The sequence below is a fragment of the Apium graveolens genome, chromosome 6 (assembly GCF_009905375.1).
Source record: "Apium graveolens cultivar Ventura chromosome 6, ASM990537v1, whole genome shotgun sequence".
Classification (NCBI taxonomy): Eukaryota; Viridiplantae; Streptophyta; class Magnoliopsida; order Apiales; family Apiaceae; genus Apium; species Apium graveolens.
In genome coordinates, this window is record NC_133652.1 from 45,076,826 (window position 1) to 45,094,983 (window position 18,158).

Sequence of the window (18,158 nt, forward strand, 5' to 3'; positions counted from 1 at the left end):
TGGAGGACCAACTGCTGCAGGGTTATCCAAGAACTCCAGGAAAGCGTATGCTCGAGAAGTTATGCATATTGTTGGGGAAGCCCCGAAGAGGGCTAGGACAGGAGTAACAATGTCTTTTGATGATTCTGATCTGGAGGGTGTGAAATTTCCCCATGACGACCCGTTGGTCATAACCCCGATAATAGTGAACAGCCCGGTAAGAAGGGTCCTTGTGGATAATGGAGCTTCAGTGGATATTTTGCTCCATGATACTTTTTTAAGGATGGGATATAATGACTCCCAGTTGACCCCAACTGACATGCCGATATATGGATTCGCAGGAGTGGAATGCCCCGTAGAAGGAATAATCAAGTTGCCAACAATCATAGGACAGGAACCAAGGCAAGCAACTCAGATGTTGGACTTCGTGGTGGTGAAGGCTAGTTCGACCTACAACGCTATCATGGGAAGAACAGGGATACATGTCTTTAAGGCAGTCCCTTCTTCTTATCATTCAGTTATGAAATTTCCGACTCGAGATGGGATTGGAAAAGAAAGAGGAGATCAAAAAATGGCAAGAAGCTGTTATGTGGCCTCTTTGAGGGCAGATGGAGTCGGGGGGCAGGTTCTTCCTATTGAAGATATGGATGTCCGAGAAAATGATGAGAAGAGAGAAAAGCCAGCAGAAGACTTGGTTTCGATTCCTTTAGACCCCAAGAATCCTGAGAGGATGACTTTCATTGGAGCCACATTAGAGGAGCCCCTTAGAGGGAAGTTGGTGAAATTTTTGCAAGAAAATAGTGATGTGTTCGCATGGTCAGCAGCTGATATGCCAGGCATAGACCTGGAGCTGATTACTCATAAGTTAAACGTGGATCCAAACAGGAAGACAGTGAAACAAAAGAAAAGAAACTTTGCCCCGGAAAGACAAGAGGCTATAAAACAGGAAGTTGAAAAGCTCTTAGAGGCTGGTTTCATTGAGGAGATTCAATTTCCGAAATGGTTAGCAAACCCTGTAATGGTGAAGAAGGCTAATGGAAAGTGGAGGATGTGTATAGACTTCACTGATCTGAATGATGCATGCCCTAAAGACTGTTTTCCGTTGCCAAGGATTGATACTTTGATTGATGCCACTGTTGGGCATGAGATGCTGAGTTTCATGGATGGATTTAGCGGATACAATCAGATTAAGATGCACAAAGATGACATTCCAAAGGTATCATTCATCACTGACTTTGGTATTTATTGTTATCTTGTTATGGCATTTGGTCTTAAGAATGCAGGAGCCACCTATCAAAGGTTGGTAAATAAAATTTTTAAGGATCTTATCGGTAAGACTATGGAAGTCTATGTTGATGACATGTTAGTCAAGAGTCTAGTAAAGACTGATCATATAACCCATTTGAGGGAAGCTTTTGAGGTCCTGAGGTACCACAAGATGATGTTGAATCCTACAAAGTGTGCTTTCGGAGTAGGATCTGGAAAATTCTTTGGATTGATGGTCTCAAAGAGAGGAATCGAGGCTAACCCCGATAAAATAAAGGCAATCCTGGACATGGAACCACCAAAAACTTTCAAGGATGTTCAGAAGCTCACAGGAAGGGTAGCTGCGCTGGGACGATTCATCTCCAAGTCAAGAGACAAGTGCCTATCATTCTTTAAGTCACTAAAAAATATTAAGGACTTTGTATGGAGCGAAGAAAACCAGAAGGCTTTCGAAGAACTAAAGCAATATATGGCGCAGGCTCCGTTGTTGGCCAAGCCAGTTTTAAGTGAAGTTTTATTCTTGTACTTGGCTGTTTCATAGAGTGCCTTGAGCGCGGTGTTGGTTAAGGAGGAACTGAAAGTCCAGAAACCCGTAAACTATGTCAGCAAAATTCTTCATGGTGCTGAATTGAATTATTCAACTATTGAGAAATTTGCTCTAGCCTTGGTAATGGCTTCGAGAAAGCTGCGTCCTGACTTTCAGGGTCATCAGATTGAGGTGCTAACAAATCAGCCACTGAGAAATATCATTCACAGTCCCAAGGCAAGTGGGAGATTGATTAAGTGGGCAATAGAGCTGGGAGAGTTCGATCTCAAGTATAAGCCGCGAACGGTAATAAAAGCCCAGATGCTAGCTGACTTCGTGGTGGAGTGTACCATACCCAACCAAGAAGTCAGGGGGCAGGAAGATACCATACCACAAGACAAGGGAGTCGATAATGGGGACAAAGAGAAGGATGATAAGGAGAAAGAATATTGGGTTCTCTATTTTGATGGAGCATCAAAAACAAATTCCAGTGGAGCAGGATTGGTTTTGCAAAGCCCTGATGGGTTCTTAATTGAGTATGCTATGAAGCTAGACTTCCCAACCACAAACAATGAGGCAGAATATGAAGCCCTGATAGTTGGCCTTGGCCTAGCTGGAACACTTAGAGTCAAAAACTTAAAAGTCCGTGGAGACTCGAAGTTGATCATATGTCAGGTAAAGGGAGAATTTGAGGCAAGGGATGATACGATGGCTAAGTATGTCCGCCTAGTAAGGGCTGTGATGACCCAATTTAATGAATGCCATGTTGAGCACATTCTAAGGGAAGAAAATGCTAAGGCAGATGCGTTATCAAAGTTTGCTTCATCCGAGATAGAAGAAAGTTCAGGAAGTGTGTACTTCTGTGTTTTGAAGACACGAAGTATAGATGTTAAGCTTGTGGCTCCTATAGGCCTGGAGACGTCATGGATTGATCACATTAAGGCTCACATTTAAACCGGTTGGTTGCCAAGCGATGCAACTGAAGCACGGAAGTTAACTGTTCGGGCACTAAGGTACTCTTTAATAGATGGGATTCTGTACAAAAGATCTTTCGTGGTTCCTTATTTAAGGTGTCTCAGGCCCGATGAGGCACGCTTGGCTCTTGAAGAAGTGCATGAAGGTATTTGTGGACAACACTTGGGGGGCAGGGCTTTGGCTCATAAGATAACTCGTTTAGGCTTTTACTGGCCAGAAATTATGGCTGACGCCAAAGAATATGTGCAGAAGTGTGACCGCTGCCAGAAGCATGCACCTGTTGTTAGACAACCCCCCGAGATGCTGACCTCTATCAACTCGCCCATTCCCTTTGCTATGTGGGGAATGGATATTTTGGGGCCTTTCCCCATGGCCACGGCACAAAGGAAGATTCTGATTGTAGCCATTGATTATTTCACCAAGTGGATTGAAGCCAAACCCTTGGCCAAGATCACAACTAAGCAGGTTGCACAATTCCTGTGGGAAAACATTATGTGCCGATATGGAATTCCCCGTATCCTCGTCACTGACAATGGAACACAATTCAACAATGAGGAATTCAAGAAGTATTGTGAAGAAAATGAAATTGAGTTACGGTTCACCTCTGTGGCTCACCCACAAGCCAATGGGCAAGCGGAAGTAGCAAATCGAATAATCCTGGATGGACTAAAAAAGAGGATCGAGAAGTCAAGAAATAATTGGGTGGATGAGATACTTCCCATATTATGGGCCTATAGGACTACCTGTAGAGTTACGACAGGAGCAACTCCCTTCATGTTGGCATATGGGGCAGAAGCAGTAGTTCCCGTGGAGATATCACATTCCTCTCCAAGGATTCAGGCTTTCAATGCAGAGGAAAATGAAGAAGGGCAGAGGTTAGCCCTGGATCTAATCGATGAAGTGCGAGATGAGGCACATGCAAAGATAGTAGAATATCAGAAAAAGGCTTCATTCTACTATAACCTAAGGGTTAAAGAAAGGTTTTTCAAACAAGGTGACCTAGTCTTGAGAAAGATAGAAGCTTCTGGTGTAGGACAGAAAGGAAAGCTTGCCCCGAATTGGGAAGGGCCGTACAAAGTCAAGTAGGTTTAAAAGCACCTTGAAGCTTTGCTTGCATAGGATTTTATATTCCAGTAGAATCTACATTGTCGAGTTATTATTGTTAAGGGTCGAACCCATACTATGTAAGGTTTTGAAAAGCCAGACTTCATATTAAAGAGTTTGAAATTATTTCAACCTATGGATGTTTAAGTTGTGATAATACCTTGTGTGGATTTAACAAAAAATCATGCTTTGATCATTGGCCAATTAGTTTAAGTTTAAATGTGTATCAAGTATTGGAAAAGATAAAGGAGAAAGAGGCGAGTAAGAAAAGCAGCATATGAAATAACCCCGAAGGGTAACAAGTTCTGATATGAACAAAGTTCACATATTGTCTAAAGAGAAGATATACATAAAAAAACTTAGGCGTTGGAAGGCTGGGATTCCTCGGAACCACTATCCGAAGTCTCCTCGGATGTCTCAGTCGTCCCTTCGGACGTCTCAGTCGTCCCCTCAGAAGTCCCCGTAGAGGTTCCATCAGAACTGCCTTCGGGCGCTTTGGATGCTGCAGGAGATGCTGGTTGCTGAAGCGCTGCTCTTGGAGGCTCTTCCACCCTGACCTTCTTAGTGACAGGCTCAGACTCCTCTTCAGAAGAAGCTTCCTCCTCTCCGGAGCTGGACTCAAGCTCTTTCCTCTTTTGGCCTTGGCTCCCCGACGGGCCGTCCTTGATCAGGCCAACAAGCTTATCAGTAACACCCCCAACTTCTGGAACTCGAACAGGGCAAGGAAAGGAGGACTGCTCAAGGACTTCTGGAAACTCATCTTGAATGGCCTCCACAGCAGCATCCCATCCTTCTTTATAGCTAACCGGGTGTAGGAGGGCATCGTGCTCCACCATTAAGTCCTTGAACTCCTGGGTATCCATCCAGCCGTCAAAGGCTTTATCCTTCTGAGCCTTCAGGATAACATTTTCAGCCCGGGTCGTTTTCAAGTCAGAAGTGGAAGAGGCAAGTTGAGCTTCAAGGGCCTCTATTTTCTTGTTGGCCTTCTCCAACTTCTTGTTAGCATCCTCCAGGCCAACCTTCCAAGCCTTGGCTTGGTGGATCGCCCCTTGAAAATGGGCATTCGCCTACAAGAGAAGCAGAAAAAGTATGAGATAAGAAAATCAAAAAGGGCAACTATGAAGGGCAAAGGAAAAGGACGTACCGTCGCCAAAGCACGAGCTCCGAAAAGCTCGTTCCCCTCTAAGTCCTGTTGAAGGACAAAGTCTTGATAGTCCACCGGGGAGATGGAATGCTTAGACCATTCCTTGGCAAGCGTCGTGCTGCCAACGATTGAATCTTTGCCCCGGATTCCCTAAGCAGGTTAAAAATAGGCCCCTGGCCTCTGTTTGGTGCACAAATCTTGGCTGGGGCCTTCCTCGCCTGGTTCCATTGCTTGGAGTAGGAACTCCGGGAAGCGATCACCAAGGCGCGGGTCTTTAAAGACCTTTCCAGCACGCTTCATCCTGGTTGTCTCCAGGTCTTTAGGCTTGGTAGCCTCCTCAATCTTCTCGGCCACTGCAACAAGTGAGATAAGTAAGTTGAGGAATCGGCAGAATAGAAAATGAAGGAAATAAAAAAGAGATATATAAGGAAGGAAACTTACTTTTCTTAGGGACGGGAGAGAGGCCCTATTCTACAAGAACGGTCTCCCTTATAAGATCCCAAGAATGGGAAGTCCCATTATCTTGCGTCAGGAGGTTGAAAGCTCTAGCCTCCTCCTCAGACAAGGTTATGTCGTTTGGGCTCCCATCAACGGCAAGCCCAAAAGATGATCGAAACAGGGTGCCCCAATCGCCACCCTCCCAAATGACAAACAAAAAATCTTTCTTCCACCCCAAGTTGTTGTCAGGGATGGACTTCCCGTTCACAATATGAGGAATAGTAGGGCGCTGGTTTATAGAAACCCAACCCGGATTCTTATCAGGGCTGTTCTTGAACTGAAAAATCTTTCTGAAGACAGCAACAGAAGTGGGGACTTTATGCTTGGCACATTATGACAGATAGCACAGAATAAGCCTCCAAGAATTAGGGGGCAGTTGGCAAGGGCTGATGCCCACATCAGCTAGCAAAAGAGGAATGAACGGATGAAAAGGGAGTCTGATACCTACCCTTAGAGTATCCCTATAGACGCATAATGCGTCCTTCTTCCACTAGCAGGCCCTATCGGCCGGACCTGCAAGAACCAGCTTGAAAGGTTCCTTGATTTTGAAACAGCTGCTCAACTTTTCCAGCTCCTTAGGATCCCGCAAGGCACTAATATGGTTATGCGCGTCCAGATGCGCATCAGACGGGTACTCATCCCCTTGGGTGTTGATCATGTCGATCAAGGAAGTGTACCTTGATCGAATAAGGAATTCATTGAACTTTCTAGGCAAGTTCATCTTGGCCAAATGAGTCATTTTCTTATCATCCATCTGAAAAAAAGGGAGGAATTTTACCTGAAGAAGTGCATATAATGTAAAAGTAAGCACAAGAAGTAAAGGGAGGAATTTTACCTGAAGAAGTGCTCCTAAAAAAGGCTTTGCTACTCCGACTTGCTGTTATTGCTCTAAGAATCTTGGCAAGAGGAGAAAGAAGAAGAACTTAGAAATGAGAAAGTGAGGAGTAGTAGCCTCTCCTCACTCATTTATATAAGAGGAAAAGGGAAGTTGAAGGGAAAAAAACCCATTAAGGGTAGAGGCCCAAAGAAAAAACCCAGAAAAAGGAATATTCCAGAATATTCCAAGGAATTCTAGAGAATTCTAAATCAATAAAGAAGCCCAGTAAGATTTAGTAAGGCCCAATAAAGAAGCCCAATAAGATTTAGTAAGGCCCAATAAAGAAGCCCAGTAAGATTTAGTAAGGCCCAATAAAGAGGCCCAGTAAGATTTACTAAGGCCCAATAAAGAAGGCTAGGCCCAAATCCAATTAGGATTTGGAAAATACAATACCCTTAATTGTAGCCCTAAAAGATGTAAGGCCCAATGAAGGCTAGTGGAAGACCAGAATTCAGGTCAAAAACCAGGTCGTGAATCCTGCCCGAAATCTTTCGAGCAAAAAAGACCAGAATTCAGGTTGAATTCCAGGTCGTAAATCCTGCCCGAAATCTTTTGAGATGTTAGGTCCCAATATATTTGTAGAAGGGGGGGTTGAATACAAACAGTACCGAATAATCGAATTAAATGCGGAATAAAAATATGAAACAAAATTCAAGTTAAATAAGAATATTATTAAACTTGAAAGGTGTTACAACAACTGTATCGATTACAAGGAATTAATCTCAAATTAATTATCACAAATCTAGAATAAATTCGACATAAACTTTTTCTATTTTTGTAATAAAAAGATTCAAATGCTAAACACAATTTGAGATTAAGTTCTAGGGATTTTGATCCGCTAGATAGTTACACAAGAACAAGATAAAGATTTCTAGTGGTTTGGATTTAACTTTACAAACTAGAAATTATGATCTTGAAGTTTGCAGATGAAGGATAAAATATTTCTTCTGTGGCTGCTCTATTTTTATTCTTGTATTGGTTTCTGTATTTTTTTTGGATGAATTAGTCTTCTGCTGCTTCTATTGTTTTATATTAAAACAACCCACTTGAATTTAATTGGCAAGACAATCCCAACAGCTGGTATGACAATCGGTAGGACTATTGATTGTACTAGCAAGACAATCTGATTGAACTACAATGACTTTCGATATGACAATCAGTTGAACTAGCAAGACAATCTCCTTCCCAGTAGAACTTTCGGTATGACTATTGAAATGCTAGTTCATTTTCAATTGTCTTGCTGATTTAAGACTGTTTTTAATCCAATTAAACTTCTGAAAATCCTTAATATTAATTCATAATTAATTAATCAATTAATCAATAAATTAATCTTTGCAGATATAATTTATTTTCTTAATTAAATTATATGACTTAATTAATTAATAGAGAATTAATACTAATCTTGAGCAGCAACCATTCTTCTGAAAATTTTCTGATAATCACAGTCAATTATGAATCAATTCCACCACTTCAATGTTGACACTCGATGTACTGTCTGGTTCATGAGTGACTAACTTCCGTGACGTTTCTTCATGTCTTGACTTTGATACTTGATTTTCTTCAGATTAAATCCTTGTAATTATCTGATACCCTGACGAGATCTCTGTCACTTGATTAAATCCACAACCTTGATTTATATCACTGAGACTTGATCAATTTCTTGAACTTCTTCCAGTGAATTAATTCCTCAAGTCTGTAGATGAACCTTGTTTCTGAATCCTTTGACAGATATTACTTTGTGAGATCTCTTTGACGGTAGATTCACTATTTACTTATTACATTCTTATTTGAGTTGAGTTAAATCCTCGAATATACAAATAGGCTATGACATATGCCTTACACGAGCAGACACCCGAAAATAACGGGTATCAAAGAACTGGATTGAGGTCGAAACTTCGACCAGGAATGAGGTCGAATGAACCAAGCTTTTTTCAAGAATGGGGTTTAAAAAACCTAGACTAAAATCCAGGTCGAAAATCGACTAGGATCCTGGTCGAAAACCAGGTCGTAGATCCTAGTCGAAATCCTTCGACCAGGAAGCATGAGAAACAGAGAATTTTCGAACAGGATTCAGGTCGAGATGTCGACTAGGATCCTGGTCGAAATCCTAGTCGATAAACTCAAGACCAGGAATTGAAAAAAGGGTAAGTTTTCGACCTAGATCCAGGTCAAAAGTTCGACTAGGATCCTGGTCGAATTCCAGGTCATGGATCCTAGTCAAACTCCTTCGACCAGGATTACAAGGCTGACCCATATCTCGACTAGGATCCAGGTCGAAATTTTGACTAGGATCCTGGTCGAAAAAGGGCTGGAAATCTGAAAAATCCCAGAAATAAGGATAAATCCCAGAAATTAAGGGAAAATCCAGAAAAATAAGGATAAATCCCATAAATTAAGGGAAAAATCCAGAAAATTAGGGAAAAATCCCGGAGTCAAGGAAAAATTCCTGGAAATTAAGATAATTCCTGAATAAAAAGGAATAGAAGTAAATCGTTGTAAACGTGTAGGTCGCTCCACACTTTACGCAAAACGATACCCTGTAAGGGAATAAATGAACTTAACTTTTGCGAAATCTTATACGGTTTACCAAAAGTTGGGGGGGAAATGATAGGGATAGATAAATCCTGATTACATAATTAAATATTATAGTTTTGGCTGCAAGGCCCAATAAGAAGATGTATGATATTCAGACCAGAAAGGTTAGCATGTTGATCAGGCCTGATGGACCAGATCAGGCCAGATGGAACAAAGAAGGCCCAAAAACCCTGTATATTAATTAATTACAAAATTAATTAATAAGGGAAAAATCAGCTATTGAGAAGAGTCCCGATAAGGATATAAATCCTTGCAGATTAGCCTCAAGGGGACCTAAAAGGATAAGGAATCAGTTTCCTACTATCTAGGACTCCAAAGTCCATTCTAATTATGAGACTTACCCACCAAGTCTCCTATACCAAGTCCAATTCAAGGACTCCCAACATCTATATAAGGGGCCTCACCCCACAGATCAGAACTACATTTTTTGGCTTGATTCTCTAATTCACAGAGATACGTAGGCATCTCGTAAAGGCAGAGTTAAGCTACGAAACACGAGAGCGGCCAAATCGGGCCTTGAAGCTCACGTTCCTTAGTAGTAAATACAGCAATCATATATATTAGTTTTTAATCCATAACATGTGAGAACAAGGGCAAGGGGCTTGCAGTAGAAAGTAAAGATTCATTAAGCCAAGATGACATGGAGGACATTGATGAGCACCTAGCATTTCTTTCCAGGAGATTTTCAAAACTCAAGTTCAAGAAGAACTTTGGAACAGCCAAGCCAAATAGAAACATGGTGGATAAGTCAAAATTCAAGTGTTTCAAATGTGGCTTGGCAGGGCATTTTGCCAGTGAGTGTAGGAAGTCAGATTCCAGTAAGAAAAAGTTTGAGTCTGTGGATTATAAGCAAAAATATTTTGATCTACTCAAGCAAAAGGAAAGGGCTTTTATTACACAAGAAAATGACTGGGCAGCAGATGGTCTGGATGAAGATGAAGATGTCAGCTATGTCAATCTAGCTCTAATGGTCAAGTCTGATGAAACAGAGACAAGTTCCTCAAGCAATCAGGTAATTACTACAAACCTTGCACATTTATCTAAAGCTGAGTGTAATGATGCCATTAATGACATGTCTACAGTTATATCATTTGCGTGTTACACTTAAGTCTCTTACTAAAGAAAATGCTAAAATCAAAGAAAACAATTTGTTTTTAAGTGAGAGGAATAATGTGCTTTAGTCTCAGTTTATTGATTTTGAGAAATTAAAAATTGAGTGAAAGATTGCTAAGGAGGAATTAATTGAGTCCTTGAAAAAGGAAGAAATTTTAAAGAAGCAGCTCGAGCGTGAACAAGAAGTGATTAAAGCATGGAAAACATCCAGGGATGTCCATGCTCAAATCACCATAGTTCAAGGAATCGAGTCTTTCTGTGATGAAGCCTGGAAAAAGAACAAAGAGAAACTAGAACCTAATTTGGTAGATGGTCTGCTAACAGATGTAGACTCGAAGGATGATGAGGACTATCCGTCGGATAACAAAAAGTGTTATCCGTCGAATGATGAAAATCCTCATCCGTCGGCTGTGAGCAAGCCCATTAGCAAAGCCAAACTAGTTAAGCTGAATGAGAAGTATGGGTCTGTTTCCAAGAATTTTGTTTCAGGTGAGTCAAGTCAAGTTAAGAAAGGGAAAAATGCTAATGTAGGTCACATGACTGTCAAACAGTTAAGTGACAGACTTGAAAAGATTGAGGTAAAAACAGATACTAAAAGGAAAAATAATAGGAATGGTAAAGTAGGGATTAACAAACACAATAACTACACATCTGATAAATATGCTCCCAGAAAAATCTGTGCTAAGTGTGGTAGTGTAAATCATCTGTCTGTTAATTGCAAACCTGCCATGCCTACTTCCATGTCTGTGCAGCCTCAATTTCCTAACATGAATGCCATACCTCCCATGCCTGTTAATGCTATGTCTACACAGAACATGAATGCATAGTTTGCTAATATGCTATTTGTACCTAATCCTTATTATGCTGCATACAGTATGCCACAAATGCCATTTAGCATACCTTACTGGAATAACATGTTTACCCACAGCATGCCATTTCCTGTTAGTCATAATATGCATGATAATTCTGTTGCAATGAATGGTTTCAAAGGCCCAACTCAAATGACTAAGAATGAATCTGAAATTTCTAAGTCAAATGAAATAAGGCCTAAGAAATAGAAAAAGAAAGCTAACAAGGAAGGACCCAAGGAAACTTGGGTACCAAAATCAACTTGATTTTATTTTGATGTGTGCAGGGAAATAGAAAGAATCTTTGGTACTTGGATAGTGGTTGTTCAAGACACATGACTGGTGATTCTACCCTGCTCACAAAGTTCAAAGAAAGAGCTGGCCCAAGTATTACTTTTGGAGATGACAGCAAGGGTTATACTGTGGGATATGGCTTGATTTCAAAGGACAATGTCATCATTAAGGAGGTTGCCTTAGTGGATGGTCTCAAACACAATCTGTTGAGTATCATCCAGCTTTGTGACAAAGGCAATTCAGTAACCTTCAACTCAGAAGCTTGTGTTGTGACTAATAAAAGAAGCAACAAAGTGGTTCTCACTGGTGTGAGAAAAGGAAATGTGTACCTAGCTGATTTCAACTCATCTAATGCAGAATCTGTAACTTGTCTTCTCAGTAAAGCAAGTCAAGATGAAAGTTGGCTATGGCACAAGAAGCTATCCCATTTAAACTTCAAGACCATGAATGAGTTGGTAAAGAAAGAACTAGTAAGAGGCATTCCTCTAGTGGAGTTTTTAAAGGATGGACTGTGTGATGCATGCCAAAAAGGGAAGTAGATTAAAGCATCATTCAGGAAGAAACTTGATTCAACAATTGAAGAGCCTTTGCAACTGCTTCACATGGATTTGTTTGGACCAGTCAATGTATTTTCCATCTCAAGGAAAAGATTTTGCCTAGTAATTGTAGATGATTTCTTAAAGTTATCTTGGACATATTTCCTAAAGTCTAAAGATGAGGCTAGTGAAATCATCATCAATCACATAAGGCAAGTCAATAATCATCCTGATTTCAAGGTTAGAAGAATCAGGAGTGATAATGGAACTGAGTTCAAGAATTCAGTCATGAGAGCATTTTGTGAGGAAAATGGGATTCTGCATGAGTTTTCAGCAGCAAGGACTCCACAACAGAATGGAGTAGTGGAAAGGAAGAACAGATCACTTATTGAAGCTGCAAGGACAATGCTTGAAGAATCTAAACTGCCTACATATTTCTGGGCTGAAGCTGTAAATACTGCATGCTACACTCAGAATATTTCTCTGGTTAATCAAGCAAGATGCATGACTCCCTATCAATTGTTCAAGAACAAGAAGCCAACTCTAAACTTTCTTCATGTCTTTGGCTGCAAATGCTATATTCTGAAAAATCAAACTGATCAAAATGGGAAGTTTGATGCTAAAGCAGATGAAGGAATTTTTGTTGGATATGATGTTGGTAAAGCATATAGAGTCTACAATCTAAGAACCAACATTGTTGTGGAATCAATACATGTTGTGTTTGATGATAAAAGGATTGAAGGACTGAAAGATGGAGATTACCATGAGAGCCTCAAATTTGACAATATGGAGATGGTTAGTGATGATAGTGATGATGAAAGTGATCAAGAGAATGTATCTAAGGATAATGCAGATAAATCTACCACCAATGAAGCACAAAACTCAACATCTGTCGAGTTGCACAATGCTTCATCCGTCGGAAGGCAATCTGCGTTATCCGTCGGGAGATAACCTACTTCATCCGTCGATACTCAAAATTTACCATCCGTCGGGTTATCAAAAGGAGCAGAAAGTCAAGACAGATCACCTATAGAAAGTTCTCCTTTCTCAAATCAAAGATCCACAAACTCAGGGGGAGTTTCAAATAGTCAAAACTCAATCACACATCAAGACAACAATGAGGTCTCTTCATCTAGAGCTAATCTACCTCAACAAAGGAAATGGACAAAAGATCATCCCTTTGAGCTCATCATTGGTGATGTTTCTGCTAGAGTTCAAACAAGAAGAGCAACTTAGGAAGAATGTCTATACAGAAGCTTTCTTTCTAAGGAAGAACCAAAGAAGGTAGAAGAAGCTTTGTTGGATCCTGATTGGATATTAGCTATGCAGGAGGAGCTAAACCAATTTGAAAGGAATAATGTGTGGAAGCTGGTACCCAAGCCTAAAGGAAAGAATCCAATAGACACCAAGTGGGTATTCAGAAAGAAGATGGATGAAAATGGCATAGTTGTCAGGAACAAAGCTAGATTGGTTGCTAAAGGCTATTGTCAACAAGAAGGAATAGATTTTGATGAAACATTTGCTCCTGTTGCAAGACTTGAAGCCATCAGAATCTTCTTAGCCTATGCAGCCCATGCCAATTTCAAGGTCTATCAAATGGATGTCAAAAGTGCCTTTCTGAATGGAGATTTGGAGGAAGAAGTATATGTCAGTCAACCTCCTGGTTTTGAAGATCCAAATTTTCCAGAACATGTCTATTATCTTTTGAAAGCACTTTATGGACTGAAGCAAGCACCTAGAGCCTGGTATGACACTTTATCAAAGTTCCTTTTGGAAAATCACTTCACAAGAGGTACTGTAGATAAAACTTTATTTTTCAGGAATGTTAATGGCTCTAGTATACTTGTTCAAATTTATGTAGATGATATTATTTTTGGCTCTACAGATGAGAAACTTTGCAAAAAGTTTGCCAAATTGATGCAAAGTATAAATGAGTATGATGGGAGAACTAACTTACTTTCTTGGTTTACAAGTTAAGCAAGTTAGTGATGGAATATTCATTAGTAAAAATATATACATTTTTGATCTTTTAAAGAAGTTTGATCTAATGGATTGTACATCTGCAAAAACTCTCATGGCCACAGCAACTAAGCTTGAATTAAACACTACTGAAAAGTCTGTGGATATTTCAAGTTATAGATGCATGGTTGGCTCACTTCTGTACTTAACAACTAGTAGGCCAAATATAATGTTTGCTACTTGTTTATGTGCTAGATTTCAGGCTGACCATAGAGAATCTCACTTAATAGCTATTAAGAGAATTTTCAGATATCTCAAGGGAACACCAAACCTTGGCATTTGGTACCCCAGAGATTCTGGTTTTGATCTAACTGGTTATTCAGATGCAGATTATGCAGGTTGTAAAATTGATAGAAATAGTACAACAGGAACCTGTAATTTCTAGGAAACAAGCTTGTGTCCTGGTTCAGTAAAAAGCAAAATTAAGTTTCTACTTCTACAGCTGAAGATGAATATATTGCTGCTGGCAGTTGCTGTGCACAGATTTTATGGATGAGGAATCAATTGTTGGACTATGGTTTGCAAGTTGAGAGGATTCCAATTTTCTGTGATAATACAAGTGCAATTGCCATCACTGAAAATCCAGTGTAACATTCAAGGACAAAGCACATAGATATCAAGTACCATTTCATAAGGGAACATGTAATGAATGGTACTGTGGAGCTTCATTTTGTTCCAAGTGAGAAGCAATTTGCAGATATCTTTACCAAGCCACTGGATGAATCCACCTTTTCAAGGTTGGTAAGTAAGTTAAGTATGCTTAATTACTCTTAAATCTATCTGAGTTATTTTGCAAGTTGAAATGCAGCCAGAAATTTAATTAATTTTTCAGTCCTGGATGAAATTTTGGCTAAGTCAAAATTTACATCTCGACGGATGTCCCTTATCCATCGAGTTTGGTCATCCGTCGACACACAGTTTGCTAATAAAAATCAATTACTTTTCTGAAATATTTTATGTCTCGACGGATAACAGTTTATCCTCATCCGTCGAATTGTCTTAATCTCAGCCGTTAATTCCCTGAACATTATCCATTGAGTATACTTACAGTTTGTAAGCATTACACGACGGATAATGGGTGGAATTTTTACAGTTTATTTTTAAACGGCTATTTTAGGCAATTTCTATTGGTTAATTTATTTTACTTTATTAGTTTTATCAGTTATTTTTGAGATAGTATAAAAGCTTATTTCAATGCAATTGTTTTCTTTTATCATTCTCAAATTCAACTGCTCTAATTTCATTCTCTCTCAAGCACTTACTCTCTTTCTCTTCAAGCTTTTATTCTCTAAACAATGGCACCTGTTGTAAAGATTATGTCTCAAACTGGGTACATTTATGAGAAGAACAATTTCACTGCATTAGTTAACAAGGGTATTCAGCAATCGGATGACTATCGCAAGATGATGGACTTTGTGAAGAATTGCAAGCTCAATTACGCCATGCTGGAATCACCCACAATCTTCTGTGAATTTGTTGAAGAGATGTGGACCACTGCTACCTACAACTCTACTGACAAGACCATTACTCTAACCATCAAAGGTAAAGAATTTTGTATTAATAGTGATGTGATAAAAGCATGTTTCAAAATTCCTGATAACAATGTAACTTCACCACACAATGACACTGATATCATAAATATGCTTAATTCTATGCACTTTGCACTTCCTACTTCTAAACTGAGTGATATTAGGAGAATGGGTCTTAGGAAGGAGTGGAGTTTCTTGTGTGATGTAGTTACAAAGGTTTTCTCAGGAAAGATCAGTAATTTTGATTCAGTGAATATTTCCATGCTCAACATGCTATATATGCTAGTTACAGATAAATTTTATAATTTAAGTGACCTTGTCTTGTTTGAGTTAGGCTTTAAATTAGGTGAGTTAGCTAAAAGAGGTAAGAATGTGTATTATGCTAGATTTCTTATGTTATTAGCTAACCACCTCTGTGAAGAGATTGTACTTGAGAACCCTAACAACAAACTGGATTGTTGGGTTCAAGAGAGAAGGCTCATTGCAGATTTGAATAGGGCCAATCATCACAAGGATGTGCCAATGTTCTACTTTCCTATAATGCAGGCACCTCAGGTAAGTGAGGTAAGTTCATCCATCCCTACAACTATTCCAACCTCCATAATTTCTTTGAGTTCAGGAGTAGCTATGGCAACTGTGCCAATGACCAAATAGTTGCCTACCAAAGCTACCAAACCTACTACTATTTCCAAATCCAAATCAAAGAAAACCCCTTCTGGTATCTCTCAAAAGATGCCAGTTGAAAAATCCACCAAAGCCAAAGAGGGGAGTGTGAAGGAGGGTAAGTCAGGTGAGGGAAGGGGTGAACATCAAAGAAACCCCAAGAATAAGGTTGGAGAGTTAAGTGAATCCCGGCCTAGACACACTACAGTTTGTTGGGTGAACATCAAAGAAACCCCAAGAATAAGGTTGGAGAGTTAAGTGAATCCCAGCCTAGCCACACTACAGTTTCCCAACAAACTGCAGTGCTTAAAAAGGATAAAAGCTCAGGTCTAGCTGCATCCTCCCAAAAGGATGTAGTTATTGAACAAAGCTCTCAACCAAGAGCACAGGCCAAGAGGGTTAGGGACACAAGCTCACCCCAAACTTATACAAGAAAGAAGAAATCTAAAACCTCTGGGGATGCACAGGATACACACACAGTGCAAACTGGTGCTAAAGACACAGTCACTGCACCTTCTCAAGTTCAGTTTGATGTGGCTCCAATAAATGTGGAGTCACAGCCAAAATCTCTAGTTATAGAAGCACCTCAAACACCATACTCACCAACAAATTCTCTGGATGTGGATATGATAAACATATCAATTCCTGATTCCCCTTCTTTAACTCTGTTGGGGAAGCCAAAATCCAGTGCAAGTGAGCATCATCTTTTAGATGATTTGTTGGCTCACTTGCCCATTCTTTCAGAAACTGTTGTTTCATCTGTGCCTAAAATTTCTTCAATCAGCACAGAGTCAATAATAGTTTCTCTTCCTACCTCATTCATTTCTACTCTCTCGACGAATATTGCTCATCCGTCGAGTAGTGATTGTATCTCGACGGATAAGCCTAACAGCAGTTATCCGTCAGATAGCAACACCACTCACTCGATGGATATCACTCATCCGTCGAGTATCTCTGCACAACCTCAAACTTCAATTATTTCAAGTGCAGAAGATTTAGTGGTTGTACAGTCACTCCTAGGATTGAGAGAGCAGAGTGTCTTGGGTGAGAGGCTGAGTTGCTCCCAGGAAAAAGGAGAGAAAATGAGTGAAAATCTGTAATCCATTTCTTCAGGATTGGCAAAAGGGAGTGAGAGGAGTCCCACCTTAGTAGGTGAAGGTGAGGGTGTGAGGGTGGGGAGCCAGGGTGAGACCCTGATGCAACAAAAGAGAGAACATGAGAGAAAAGCAGGTACAGAGGATATAAGGGTGGATCCAGCCATTGCTCATGAGTCAATGATTGTGGATGATGCAGAAAAGGAAAGACAATTTCAACAACATTACAAAGTTGTCATTGATAACATTTCTTTGGATGCTGACACTTTTACTCATCATGTGTCAGCCTATCAACTGTTGGCTGCTCAGGGCAATGAGGAGGCAGAGAAGACTTTAAATCTAGTACATACCTCAGAATCTTTACAAAGGGATAAAGCTGCTGTCAATTTAATACCTTCTACAGCTGGTGAGCCATCTGAAGAATTTGGAGTAAATTTTAATGATGATGACTCTATTTCATTTGATGGAAGCATGAACTTAGGGGGGGATGAAGGCCCAAGTTCCATTCCAGATCTACCTGAATGGGCATTGACAAAGGAGTCTACACCGGGACAATTCAATGTATCCTTAGTCAAACAAATCATGTCTATCCAAAAGGCCATTCAGAACACCTCAAATGCTGGTACCAAGGCTATTCTTCAAGCCCACCTAGATTCTCTACATCTCATGAAGCTGCAGCAATTAAGACAGAATCTGAGTGCGGATGAACTCAAAAAGGATATAGCTGACTTGAAGACCTATAATTCTGAGAAGCTGGATTCAATAATGCCCTATGGTACCATGCAGGATCTACTCCTGAGACTGAGAAGAGAATCAGATGCTGAAAAGAAGCTGGCCAAATTGGAAGACAGAGTTCAAGTAATTGAAAACTCTGTGGCCACTATTCTTCAAAATCAGTAGTCTCAGACCAGTCTTCTAATGCAACTGGCTAAAGCACAAGGCTTGACTCCTCAACTTGATGATAACAAAAAGGGGGAGAAAGGACCAAGTGAGGGGGAGAAACTTCAGATACAAATCAGTAAAGTAATTGTGCCTTCAATTACTATCTCAAAGCCACCAGTTGTAGATGGTATAGATCTAATTCAAGCAGCAGCAACT